The 13,443-nt window shown below is 33.3% G+C and overlaps 1 protein-coding gene across 12 annotated transcripts in view; it reads left to right on the top strand.

Annotated features, from left to right (window-relative positions):
* Positions 1–13,443, top strand: part of LOC108972927 (sterile alpha and TIR motif-containing protein 1) — a 123,027-nt gene that overhangs the window by 78,927 nt on the left and 30,657 nt on the right. The window contains exon 1 of one of the 12 annotated variants that reach the window (XM_018939834.1): positions 10,736–12,184. The exons of the other annotated variants lie outside the window; for them this stretch is intronic. The gene's annotated coding sequence lies outside the window, so the exon portion shown is untranslated. Of the gene's footprint in view, positions 1–10,735; positions 12,185–13,443 lie in introns of those variants that run through there. 12 annotated transcript variants of the gene reach the window in all.

The raw sequence follows: 13,443 nt of genomic DNA, 5'->3' as shown, positions 1-13,443 counted from the left end.
ATATTATATACCCCTAAAAACCCATGTGAGTTCAAAATATCCGATGAAAAAATTTTTTTAGAAGAAAGAATTATGTGGGTGAAAGATACATTTGTTCCCATCCTTTTGGGTAGCTAAGACAATTTTCTATGCATATAGCATAAAAGTATTGCGATGTCGCACAAAATCTGTCTCAATCAATATCTGTAGTGCCTATTATTTGGAGACTATAACCTCTATACAAACAAAAAAAAAATAGTAATAATAAACGACACTAGTCGACCAAAACAAGTGTCAAGTAGCGAAAATATTTGGACTGAGTAGTTTTTGTTTTTTTTTTACATGAAATAGGAATGTGGCAACTAGATCCATTCCGAGCTGTGAGATAGCCAACATATATAAGTAATTCCAATTCGTTAGATTTTTAAAACACACATATAGAAACTACATATGTACATATGTATACATGCATACCAACCTCACTTTATTCAAAACTAACTGACGTAATATTTCTTACACATTACTACCAATTTGCTTTCGAAGAAATTTTTGTTCAAACAAATGCACTTAGTCACAGAGTTCAGGAGTTGGAGTACTCGTTAAATATTCACTTCTTATGCTCCAATTCACACGTTCATCTATAACCAGTTATGAAAGTATAACGGAAACGAAATTTATCACCAAAATTTGCGTAAAGCACATGATAAATTTGAATATTAGGGTGATTCTGAAGTTTTAATAAGTTTATACAAATATAGCAATATAACTAGGAAAATTTTGAAAGTCATTAGTTTCAGCTTTTTATATATAAGATAATTATATGTATAAAAATATTTACTCATATTTTACACATATGTATATTATTTAAAAATTCTCGAAAAGCGAAAAATTCGAAAAAATTAAGAAAATGTAAAACAGAAATTTCTGAAGCTGTAAGAGTATATTGAAAAAATGCAGCACTTTAATGACGCAACATAAAAGCAGGCTCCATACATTTTTAAAACCTTCAAATAAAATATTAATAGCTGAAAAAAAGTTTTTTTTTTCAAAGAGTAAACATTTTAATTTGCAATGATAAATTATGAACTTTTCAATTAATTTACTTTATCAATTTTCAGCTATTTTAATTATTACTTAACGACCTCTTCATCAAAACTTACACTTCTTTATTTTTAAAAAATTTTAAACCAAGTTTACTTTTATTATTTGTTTTTTTTTTTGTTTTGGAAGTTATTGACTTTATTTTAACTATAATTTCCATAAAATTTGGCGGTCCAATAGAACAGAAATTAAAAAGTTGCATAATAATAGCATACTAAAATGTGTTTAATATTGCTTACTTTGCTATGATTTTTTCATTTATCAAAATGAAAATATTTCTCCTACAGCTTAAGCACCACCCTAATACATTTATTTTCAGAAGAAATTTCAATAATCGTTTACGCTTAATATTTCTCACCGCGAGGGCGTTGCGCCAAGTAAAACGCATTTATCAGCGGTGTCTAATTGATGACGTCGATTTTGGCGAAAACTTTTACGCCGCCATTCGCCAGAACTCATTAATTTGCCTGACTCTCACAGTGTACACCACAGGTTAAGGCACACCATGGCGTCTGTACAAACAAATCCAACGGTGTTTACACAAAATTAATTTGTGAATATTCATGCATGCTTGTGTGTGTGTGGGTTTTCCTCGAAGACACTTTATTGCCCAAAAATACTCATCCCTATGTTTGGCGCCGCGTTTGTTTTTTTTTTTTTGCTGCTGCAATGCTGGTAGGTGCTAATTAAAAAATATCTTCTAGGGGAAGTACTCGATGAATTGCATTTTTTTAATATTTGTTAACTGCTATAAAATAGGGACGATATATTGACAGTATTTAGCTGTAAATGAAAAGCGAGTAATAAAATTGTATTAGATAGCAGTTTGTCAATTTGTAACGGTATGAGAAATTATATGCATGCAGAAAGTAAATATTGTAAATACTTGTTTTTTATTGCAAAATGGCAATCCCCGTTTGTACTCAACGCTTTTTTAGGAATGTAAATCATTGTGGTACTCTATTTAAGTGGCAACTCTGAACTTTTTTTCGGTATGTTTTTACATTAAAAGTCGTTTGCTTTCGAAAAAATGTAACTTTTTAATTTTTTTTTTTTTTTTTTTTTTTTTTTTTTCTTTTTTTTTTTTTTTTTTTTTTTTTTTTTTTTTTTTTTTTTTTTTTGCATACGCCAACCTTTCTTCTGCCTGCAAAACTAATACTGTTACGTTGAGCAACACGAAAAGTTCCGTTAGGATCAGGAAGAACATCTCTGAGCCGTTCGAAATCAAATGAGGTTTCAGACAAGAATCCCTTTTGTGCGACTTTTACAATCCACTTCTGGGAAAAAGAACTGAATAGAGGTGGATGATGATGATGATGATACCAGTTTTCAAGTGAAAGGAAGTGCAGAAGATTTTTGGTCCTTTGCGTATTAGCCGCGGCGAATATCGCATTCGATGACTTTCTCACATGACCTTTCTGCTGACTTCTTCTACAATAATTCCCGACCTATGGGAATCAATTAAAGCTTATCCCAGGCTTTTCGCTTTTACTCACTTTTTCATTAGTCGGTGAGATATTATCATGTCGGTATCATAATGTGCTTGCTGCGCGGCAAAAGTAATCCTTAGAAGAAAAAATAGTAGAAAATTACAAATGAACTTGGTAATATAACATATAAGTGTATGTAACAAGTTTAAAGCACTTTTCTGATGCGTCTATTTTTATTTTTCGGGGCTGATCTAAAAAGACAGCAATAAGTCACGATCGTTCCAGTGCTTTATGGAACATAAATCTTCCAAATATAAATAGCTCATGCGCTAATTTAACTATATTTTTACAAATATACGTACAAGCATATATTTTCTCAAGCTACATACTTTAATTTTTCTAATTTCTCAACTTGCGTGGACCTTATTTATGGGCACAATCGTAAATATGCAAATACAAATACTAATCTAATGGCTCAATAGACACACATATACATATGTATATACCGGCAAATATGCAAGAGTATATGTGTATGTATGCTTATTGACGACGTCGCATGCCCTCGCAATAATTATTTTGCTCTGTATTTACATATGCATAAATAAATGTGTGTATATGTGTGCTCACTCATCTGAATTGTAAATATGACAACGCGGATCATATAATACTACATATATATTTGTATGTGCCTTAGTGTGTGTGTGTGCTTGTTGGTTCTGTCTGGCGAGTACAGCGGCGCGAGCTAAAAGTGTCGGGTGATTCATCAACTAACCACAACAAATGGACTCGGGCGGCTCGGCAGCGGCGCGTGTTTATTGCAAGGGACAGCAACAAACTTTTGAGCAAGTTTTTTCACCTTTTCGACTAATTTTTATTTCATTTAACTGCTTTTCGCCTTCTATGCTTGGCTTTGCTTTTGAGCCGAATCAAATCGTGCAATCTATTTTAAGTAGGTGCTATGAAAAGCGAGTGTCGGTTTGCATATTAATATTTCTTCTAAACATAGTATTGACGTGAGTTCTCGAAATGACGAGGTGCGTACTAAAGTAAGAAAATAGCAAATTAAAGTCTTTCGCACGATCAAGCTTCTCCAAAGAGGCAAGTTTACGATACTATTTTTGAAAAAAAAAAAAAAATTCAGCTTTACCGGCACGAGTCGAGAAAGAACGCCTAAAATATCTACCAAAATCATTCGAACGGGCTCGCGAGAAATATTGGACCTCTCTTGCTATCTGTTTATCACTTTCCTGACAATTTTCAAGCACCATATTCTTTACTTGTCATCAGTTGAATAGGTCGAATGCCATTTAAAACGAGGCATACCTCGATCTCTCGACTCTCTTTGAAGGCTTTGTATTACTCGCAGGCTTGCATTTTAGATAAAACTGAATCACCGTAAGACTTTTCCAACATTCGCATACAAAATACAAAATTTGAGACAAATTCTACAATATGTTTGATATACATACATATATATCCATTGAAAAGGTCTCAGTAGTGTGACTGAAGTGTACCGACTTAAACACGCTCATGTTGGGCATAGTAATTAAGGACAGTCCTACCAGCTTAACAAAATATATTTCTTGAAATATAATTTTCCCGGGAAATGTAATTACGACTTTTGTCACTATATCCTTCTTCACATTTTCTGATACACCTTGAAATTTACCTAAATCAAAACAAAGATCCCTAAATTATTTTCTACTGAAAATCTACTGCAAGTGAATGGAACCAAATATATATATTCCAACCTGGTGAAAATTTCATAATAAATTAATGGTGGTCGATATGTGATTCGTTTGATTTGACATGAGTCAGTCAAAGACAACCCAAGTCCATGCTTCATTGCGATAATCTTATATAATAATGTACGTAAAAAACTAATGTTTCTGTAGCGGAGTCCAGCGGAGTGAGGCAATATGCACTAGTCTAACTAACCCTGTTCTATATTAGACACATGGGGATCAAACTTCAATTAGATTTATGATCTAGACCCTATATAAATAATATCAGAATTTTCGAACATTCGCCAGACTTTACGCCATATGGTTGGTGATTGTATGTGAGGTATCTTAATAGAGACAAGATTAGAGAAAATCGGCCAATACTACTCCCAACTTTGTCCTGAAAAAATTTCTCGGACTTTGATTCTTGCCCGGTGCAAGAGTATAAAATGTTCGATTATACTTTTAGCACTTCCTTACTTATTTCTACATATCTTATTAATAAATCATATTTTTAGTTTTGATTTCGTTCGAAACGCTCTTTTAACTATATATTCACTTTTAGCGGATTTATACCATTTGTCCGCACATCTACATATATACGTACATGTTTATATGTATATACAGACATCACCAGATTAGCTCATGTTTGGTTCTGCTTTTGTCAATATTTTATTCTGTTTATTTTTTCGTGCGCTTTTTCTCTTATCAATTGGCATGTCATTAACGTCACGCTTCCACTTTATATTTGTTGTGCTCATCCCTTGCTTTCTTTATCGCTTGCTTCCACATGCACACTTTACTCATCTACTGATTCATCTACCGGCCTGTGTGTATCCATTCATAATGTTTTATTTTCCGGCTGATACCCCCACGCCACGGTTGACTTTGCGCGTTCCGCCGAATATGCTGTCCTGATATGTTCTTTTTTGTCACACTTTCCTGTTTACTTTCGGCTTTTATTACCCGCTATTTTGCATTTCAGCTGACAAAGCTTTATCAAAATTCTGAATTGTTGTGATAGTAATGCAATGTCATGCTAAACTATTCAACGCAAAATATGTTCCGTTAGCTATTGACTATGATGCATTTCCTGTCAGTCAGTCAGTCACATACAGTGTATGAAGATCTTATCACGTTTTTTTTAGTATCAAATACGTTTGATGAAATTACGTAATGTGAAAAAATAGACAGATTGTCTGTCCACCGGCATAGTCTAATAATTGCGCATTGACCCCTTGCTTGAGTGGAATTCCGGATGCGGCAAATTTTATAGGTGACGGTCGCAACGCAGGAAGCTATCTAAAACTATCACATATAGATACGATGTACTTTTAAGGAAGTTCTTTTGTAACGCTTGGGAACTATAATAACTCTCCATTAGAAGTATAAACGAAAATCTTAAATGATCCAAAAAGACCAAATATAGGTCATGTTTATTATCCATATAATAATATCAAAGCAGATTTCAGGTGTAATTTAAAAAAATTGGGAAATTAAAAGTGTCTTGCTACCTGAATCTTTACGAAAAAAGGTAAATATTAACCAATGTTTGCTTTGAACTTCAATCTTTAAGGTTTTTATTATTTTGTTTTACTATTTGGATATATAAAACCGAAGATATATTTAAAATAAAATTAATCAACACGACAAAGTTCATCTGTTCGTATTAACAAAGTACTTGTATATTTAATTTCTCTACGCTCAATATTAAATCATCCAAAGAAACAGTGCTGCTGATAAAAATATATATTCCACGCTTCAGACATAAAACGAATTTATAACATAAAAAAATTGTATTGTTTGCACACTATGGTTGTTACTTCCTGTCGTAAGTTTGTTGTCTTCAAAATTACTTAACGACAAAAAGAACTATAAGCATTGCAATGACAAGTTTATCTAAAAAAATAATACCAGAAAAGTAAGATGAGTCAGTCCCATTTAGAATTACGAAGATGTAAAAATTATAGAGATATTATTTTTAGTAACTTAAAGCCTTAAGAACTTCAAGTTTAACCTTCTTCTTCGTCTTAATTGGTGTAGACACCGCTTACGCGATTATAGCCAAGTTAACAACAGCCTCATCCGAGGCTGGTTGTTCCCTTCCATTGGAGGTGTTTTTTTTTTAACGTGGCGGGTGCCAAATCCTGCGCACAACCCTATGTAGGGGATATTTCGCCTTCTCACTTTAACTCGCCTTGAAACGGATGTTCTTAGGCTACCCAGAGGATATTTGCGCAAAGACCGGAAGTCGTGAGCTGTTTGAGTCACATGTAACGGAATCGTTTCTGACCACTCCCAAGTGAATGGTGATCAGTGTACTTTCCTCACTTGCGTGAACTTCTACACATGACTCCATCCTCCTATGTAAAAGATAAAAAATTTAAGAAACATTTATAAGCGACAGTTAAGCAAAGATTCTCGAGAAGGGCATTTAAATAAAGCGACCGCACCAATTATGGTAATATAATTTGTAGTTTCTAACAATGACTTCATAACTTTTTCTTTAGAACTTTAGAAAATAATTTTTAAGATCATGATTCTTCTTCTTCTTTACTGACGCGAGTACACTTAGGTACCAATCATGCACCTTGTGAGTTTTTGCCGCCGTATTTGAATAGCTCGGCCAATACCTCATTTACCGCTTTGTTGTTCTTCAAGCGGTTGATTGCTATTCGAACATCATCGTAGTCGGGCCATGGAACAGCTATTCCATCGTCATCGATTGCGGAATCGGGTTCGTCATCTCCAGATGTTGCACTTTCACTGACATTAAGTAGACTGGAGCAATGTCCCCTCCATAACTTCAGTATCCTTTGAACATCAGCAACTAGATCACCATTTTGGGATCTACAAGCTTATGCTACGGTCTTGAAACCTTCTCATGCTTTTCATACTCATGAATTTTGGCCTCTTTCTTTTTTTGTCTGCATATGCGTCCTGCTTTCCTCTTCAACTCTCGGTGTCTATCCCATCCCGCCGTTGTTGTGTTCGATAGCAACATTGCGAGTTAGGCAGTCCGCTACTACAGTACTAGTTGTTCTTTCGACCTTTACGAAAGCCATTGGTTTCGTTTGCAGCTGTACGTAAGGAGCTTGAAATTCAATTCCACAATTCACATTTATAGTGTTGCTGACAAGTGCTCTGAGAAAACAGTTATACAAGTCGAGTAGAAAACAGTTTCGCTGTCGGTTGTGATAGTAGCGTCTCGACGTCGTACCTTCCCTGTGTTTGTTTACGGGCGTGCTTTGTTGTACAGAGGCGCAGATCTTCGCTGCAATAAGATCGCGTTTCGAAACACATTAAGGACACTCGATAGATGTCATCCATCAATCCTAACATTACTGATCTGGTTTCGATCTTTTCGGTCCGGAGTCAGCCAAGTAACTATGAATTTTCTTATGGTGGAATCTAGTACTACAAACAACCATATTTCGGGCCTCTGCGAAATCGATCAGCCTCAACCAATTTAAATATTTTTGCTAAACATTTGTTATCTTAATTAATAGTTCACTAGTGAAAGCTCTTTAAAGCTTTCTAAAACTTTCTTTAAACTTCAAGGTTCTTCATATCAAATATGATACGCATTCATACATATTTATTTATTATATTAAATATTTCAGATAAGGAAATTAAATTGATAAAAAGTTGATAATCAAGAAAGTATTTTTAAGTGAGTAAATACTAGGAAAGTAACTTAAAGAAAATGTGTTGTAATAAATTCTTCGTAATAATAATTACTTGAAATAATCAAAATACTTTACAGTAGTTCAAAGACGTCAATGTGACAACTCACAACAGGTTACAAGGTATTGAAAATGAAGGCGAGAACTAAGAGTTTTAAATTCAGAGAACCCCAAATTGCGCATATACTTATACGGAACTACTATGTGTGCATATATTTATGTCTATACGAAAAGCAAATCACGAATCTTATCATAAATTCGTCAAAGTTATTTCCACAAAACCACAAAGTTATTACAGTTATTGGTAGAAAAGAAATCACTCATAAAACCTTTTTTTGGTAGTGTTTTTGAATTAATATTTATTTATAGCTATTTTTTTACGAGAAACCCTTCATTTATAAGAAAAAGATTTGTTAGGATTTCAATAAAGCTTTTTAAAGCTAAGGCTAAAGCAACATGAGTAAATATGCGAAGTAGGAGTTCTAAAGTATTACAAATTCGAAACAAGGTAGACCTGAATAGCTTCAAGTAAGGAACCATGGACTGACTTTTGCTTTTCATAGAAAGGCTTCAATTAATAAAAACTACTCCGCTATATTGAAAGCTGAATAAGCTCTAATATGAATATGCTTATCTTGCAATGGAAACTTGGAGGCGCATTTATATTCTTGTAAGCTCAAGAGTCTGGGACAGAGAGCCTGAAACTCCAGAACACCTGCTAGTCTAAATTTATGAATATGCTGGCGCTAAGTGAGTCCTTAAGTCGCACTGCGATCCTCGTTTATATATTTAATCTATATATTTTATGACATCGAGTAAAATTTATTTCGGGTTTAAGAATTGCCATCAAAATATAAGTCCATACCGTTACTCGTTGTAAGTCACGCAACGTCATCGAAAAATATATACCTTTTTGCAACTCGCCATATCAGAAAAACAAATATTTACTTATTAACTAGTTTACAGAGAGCTTTCAATTACACTCAAAAAGCTCGGCTAGTCTTCTTGATACCAGATGCAATATTGCAAACATATTTGTGAGACAACTACCCACGCTTCCAATAATCTAGAGAACACTGTATATTTATATTTTACAGACACTTAAATTCGAGTAGTAAACAAATAATGAGGTTTTTGCTGTTTTTGTGTGCTTTTATTCAAAATAAAGCCGAAGTATCAATGCTTCAACGGCATATTATTAAGAATTGCGTGAGTCTTGAATCACACACAAAGATAAAGAAGTATGAATTTTGCAGAAGGCTACAAATAGTAATCGATTGAGGTGTGCACGCCTATGTATGTACATATATGTATTTAATACATACATCCATACATACCTACATATACAGTATGTACATATGTACGTATATAAGCCGCAAAAAAGTGTAATTACCGCCGAAAAGCCAGCAGCTTAAAGAGGAAACAGAAATAAAAGAACATTTAGTGAATACATGCATACAATAAAGAAATATGGACACACACACATAAATATGTATAAATTATCGAATATACTTAGGTCTTTGCATGTAAATTTAATAACTTAGAACTTTTAAAGCAAAGTGCCGCAGACACATACATACATACATACCCACATTCTTGTAAAGCGGGGAAACTAAAAAATAAAATAAAATTGCAAATATTTGAGTTGCAAATTATGTAAATGAAGCGTGAATTCCGAGAATTCGTTGAGCTCATGCGAGTGTCTTTATTGAAACTGTTTCGAGTTAATAGAAAAGACGAGAGTGCATATGTACATACAACTGCAAGTGTATGTGTGCGCTAATGTCACTCAGCAAAAGCTAACAGTACAAACAAACTTCCTACACCCAAGCGTATATGACAATCGAGTGACGATCGCAAGATCGCGACATACGACTAGGTGCACAAGAACAACAAGTTCGGCACAAGAGTGCTGCCGAGCGTATGTGGAATTAGTTAGAATTGTTCTGTATTTAGTTGCGACACATATACACCCACATAACGGCATGTATGTGCATAGATATGTGTATTTTTAGCTTAAGTCACGAAGCTCAAAGCTTTCTTTCGCAGCGCTTTTTCGCGTTAGGCGAGCGTAGTTGGTCGCCCATTTGTGAGCACTGCATTCATAACGAAACGAAACGAGCGAGCGAGCGAACGTTGTACGACGGAAGCGAGTTGTGTTTAATAACGACCAAGCCAAAGATCACACTTAGCACCGCGACAGGATCCGAAAACAAAAGCAAAAAGTGTTGTTAATATGATTTAAAAGAAATTTGAACGAATTTTGTGCAGGATACAAGCGTAGAACGGCGAATCGCAAACGAAAAAATAAATTAAATTAAATTAATGGCGAGTAAAGTAGTAAAAAAAAGCAGAAAGTAGTTCAGAAAAGGAAAAAAAAATAAAAAAAAAACAACGAATTATTAATGAATGCGTAATTTGAATATATATTTTTTAATAAATTACGGAAATTTAAAAATATACCAGCGAATAATAATCGAAACGATTCTGTAAAGTCAAAACGAAAAAACTGCATATATTTTAGCAGTTTAATATAAAACGAAGATCTATAAATTTTTTAAACGAAAAATAAAGCGCTGAAAGCGAAGCAAAAGCAAACGAAAAGCGTTAAGCAACGAAAAACGCTAAAAATTAAACAACGAAATATATAAAATTGCGAAAAAAATATTTTGTTTGAAAATAATTAACGTAATTAAATTCAACCCACAATATAAAAAAGAAAGGAATAACAACAATAAAGTATAAAAAATTTAATTATTAAAAAATAATTAATAAAAATAAGTTAATTTAAAATATAATTAAAAAAAAATATTTAATTATTAAAAAAAAAATAATTAATAAAAATTTATTAAAAGCATTGCACAAAAGACAAATAGTAGCGAGAATTTTTTTTAATTTTCAACAAGCTGTGGCAACTCAAATCTATCAAACGCCGCAAAAAGCCGAACGGTGTATAGAAACCGTTAAAACGCACTGTGATAAAGCTTGAAGTGTAGCACACAGTATAAAATTGCAAAGCGAAAGCATAAAAGCAGCTAAAGGCAAGATTCTTCTAGCCATAATTCTTATCAGCTGAGTGTACACAACAACAAAAAGCATAGCATAACGCAAATCGCAAAGCAAGTGTAATAAAATATTCAAAAAACAAACACTAAAAGATAAAGAGACGCAGCGCACAGTTAAGTGTGCGCCCATGATACACACACATACAAACATAGGTACATGAGCAAAGGTACAGCGCTAGCAGCGAAGGCAGCTAATTAAAGACGAAACAGTTGTGACGACGAATGCACGTAAGCGTGATGAATTGATTGCCTAGACGCGGCAAAAGTTGCAAGAATTATTTAAAAAATATTCAATTTACGTAAAATAATAAAGTAAAGTCAGAAAAGCAGCGAGTGCAAGCGTAAAAGTGCAAAAAACACGCAAAGTAACAGTTAAATTTACAACGACGCTGCCAAACAACAACAAGCAAGTGCAGAACGCGAAGGGTTAGTTTTTATATTTTATTAATTACGATTAAGAAAGCAAATACGAACATAACGGTAAATATATGCAAGAAATTTTGTGATTTTTAATAGAAAAGTGAGAAAAACACAAGTAATATATTAAACTTGTATGCCAGCAGCTTAAAAATAAGCCAAGTGGACTTAGAGGTGCATAACGGTAACATTAATCAAAAGCAAAAGCACAGGAAAAGTACACAAACGCACACGCGCATTCGCATCTATACAAGTAATAAATTAAAGCAACGTGTACTGAAGTGTTTTAGAACAGCGCTAGCAAACATATACATACATGCATACATACATACTCACACACACATGCATGCATGTTTGTATGTAGCACGTTTAAGATAGCAGACAATATTTGCTGGCGCGATAAAGTATAAACTTTTGAAAGATCACACACATACACACGCATACCTGCGCACTTGTAAATTCTCAAGCAAAATAATAATAATTTTGCAGTTCTCATGCTCAAAAGCAAATAACAATAAGAGCAACAACAACAACAAACATTATTAAAGTGATACTAAAGTACAAAGTAAAAGTTGAAATACGAAAGGCGTTTACTAAGAGGAAGAGGCGAACCGGTTCGCATATTTCGCAAAGCAATACAATAATACGACGGCAAAGAACTAAAAATAAATAAAATTTTAATATTTATCGCATAATCAATCTCGCGCAACCCAGGCGACGGCAAGACAACAACTCGACTATAAGTGACGCAAAACAATTTGCAATTATCGAACTGCTGTAAGGTGGGTAGAAAAGTCAATTCAAAAGAGATAGTATACTATAAGTAGGGATATATAATAACATGTCTGCAGATATGTAAATATGTAGTACATATTCGCTATATGTTTCGAGTAAGTTCAAGTATTGTAAAGTGGTCCGAATAAATGACAAAGTGTGTTAAAAGTTGGAGTGCAAATCGTTGGTTTGGTCTAGGCTGTTTTCTGATACCGTATATCAAAATCGAGCAACTTATATATTTTTTTCGTTTTCCTACAGTCTGAAGCGGTATAAAAACTCACAGTTGCTAGCACACAAATCTACTCGACTAAACAACTGATCCAACTTCCCTATCGTATAAACAAATTTGTATAAATTTAGCAACAAATTAGTGCTTGCACTCTGGAAAAGTGAGCAGAAACTAATTTGTGCATTTATTATGCCAATTTAACAACAGTAATTTAAATAAAATTAAAACCGCATATAAATAGTTTATTTGATTAATTTATTAAAAAAAAAAACTGGATATTTGTTTTCCACATAAACTTTAAGGTTATGTAAAGAAGGTCCATATAAAAAGTTTTAGATCTTTTCATTATCTATATATTTTTTCTATATGTAGTTTTGTCGAAAATTTAAATAAAGCGCTTTAGACCCTTCAAAACTCAACCACGCCACCCCTCTTTCTCTCCGACCTCAAATCACCCTTAAATTGTTTTTCCTTTAATTTTTATCATTATATCTTTCCTTTCCAGTGGGAACTATTGTGAACTTCATGCACTTTTTACCATTTTAAAAGACACTTGCGTTTCTTAAGCTAAATATATCACTTCCAGATAATTTCTTAAAAAGCTCGAGTAATCATATCTTCATCACAAGTTGGAAGACCTTCGAAATTGCAACAAACTATCATATCATAAAAACTTTCTTTCAATCTTAGTTTCGGATGTTAGAAACTTTTAAAATTAGGTCGTTCGACTAAGCGCGAAGCGTGAAATTTATTTCAAAGAAGTTCGGATTCTCCTTTAATATTTTCTATGTCATATTTACTCAAAAGATTTCGTTGAAGGCAAGTTAGTTGTCAACTTGAAAACTAACATTTTCCTTCAATTCGACTTCAATTTTAAATCTCAGCAGTATCTTAACTCGAAAATCACAGACGTTTCAAAAACGGAATTTTTTGATGGAGTCTTCACTTTCAGAATGATTGTTATGTTTAATAATTTAAAATAAATAAAAACAAAAATATGTAAAGTGTTATTCGAAAAATTAGATTAATTAAAAA

This window comes from Bactrocera latifrons, unplaced genomic scaffold (assembly GCF_001853355.1).
Source record: "Bactrocera latifrons isolate USDA-ARS-PBARC rearing strain unplaced genomic scaffold, ASM185335v1 scaffold_44, whole genome shotgun sequence".
In the NCBI taxonomy this organism is placed as follows: domain Eukaryota; kingdom Metazoa; phylum Arthropoda; class Insecta; order Diptera; family Tephritidae; genus Bactrocera; species Bactrocera latifrons.
The sequence above is the reverse complement of the archived record's forward strand: the minus strand, read 5'-3'. Positions and strand labels throughout refer to the sequence as shown.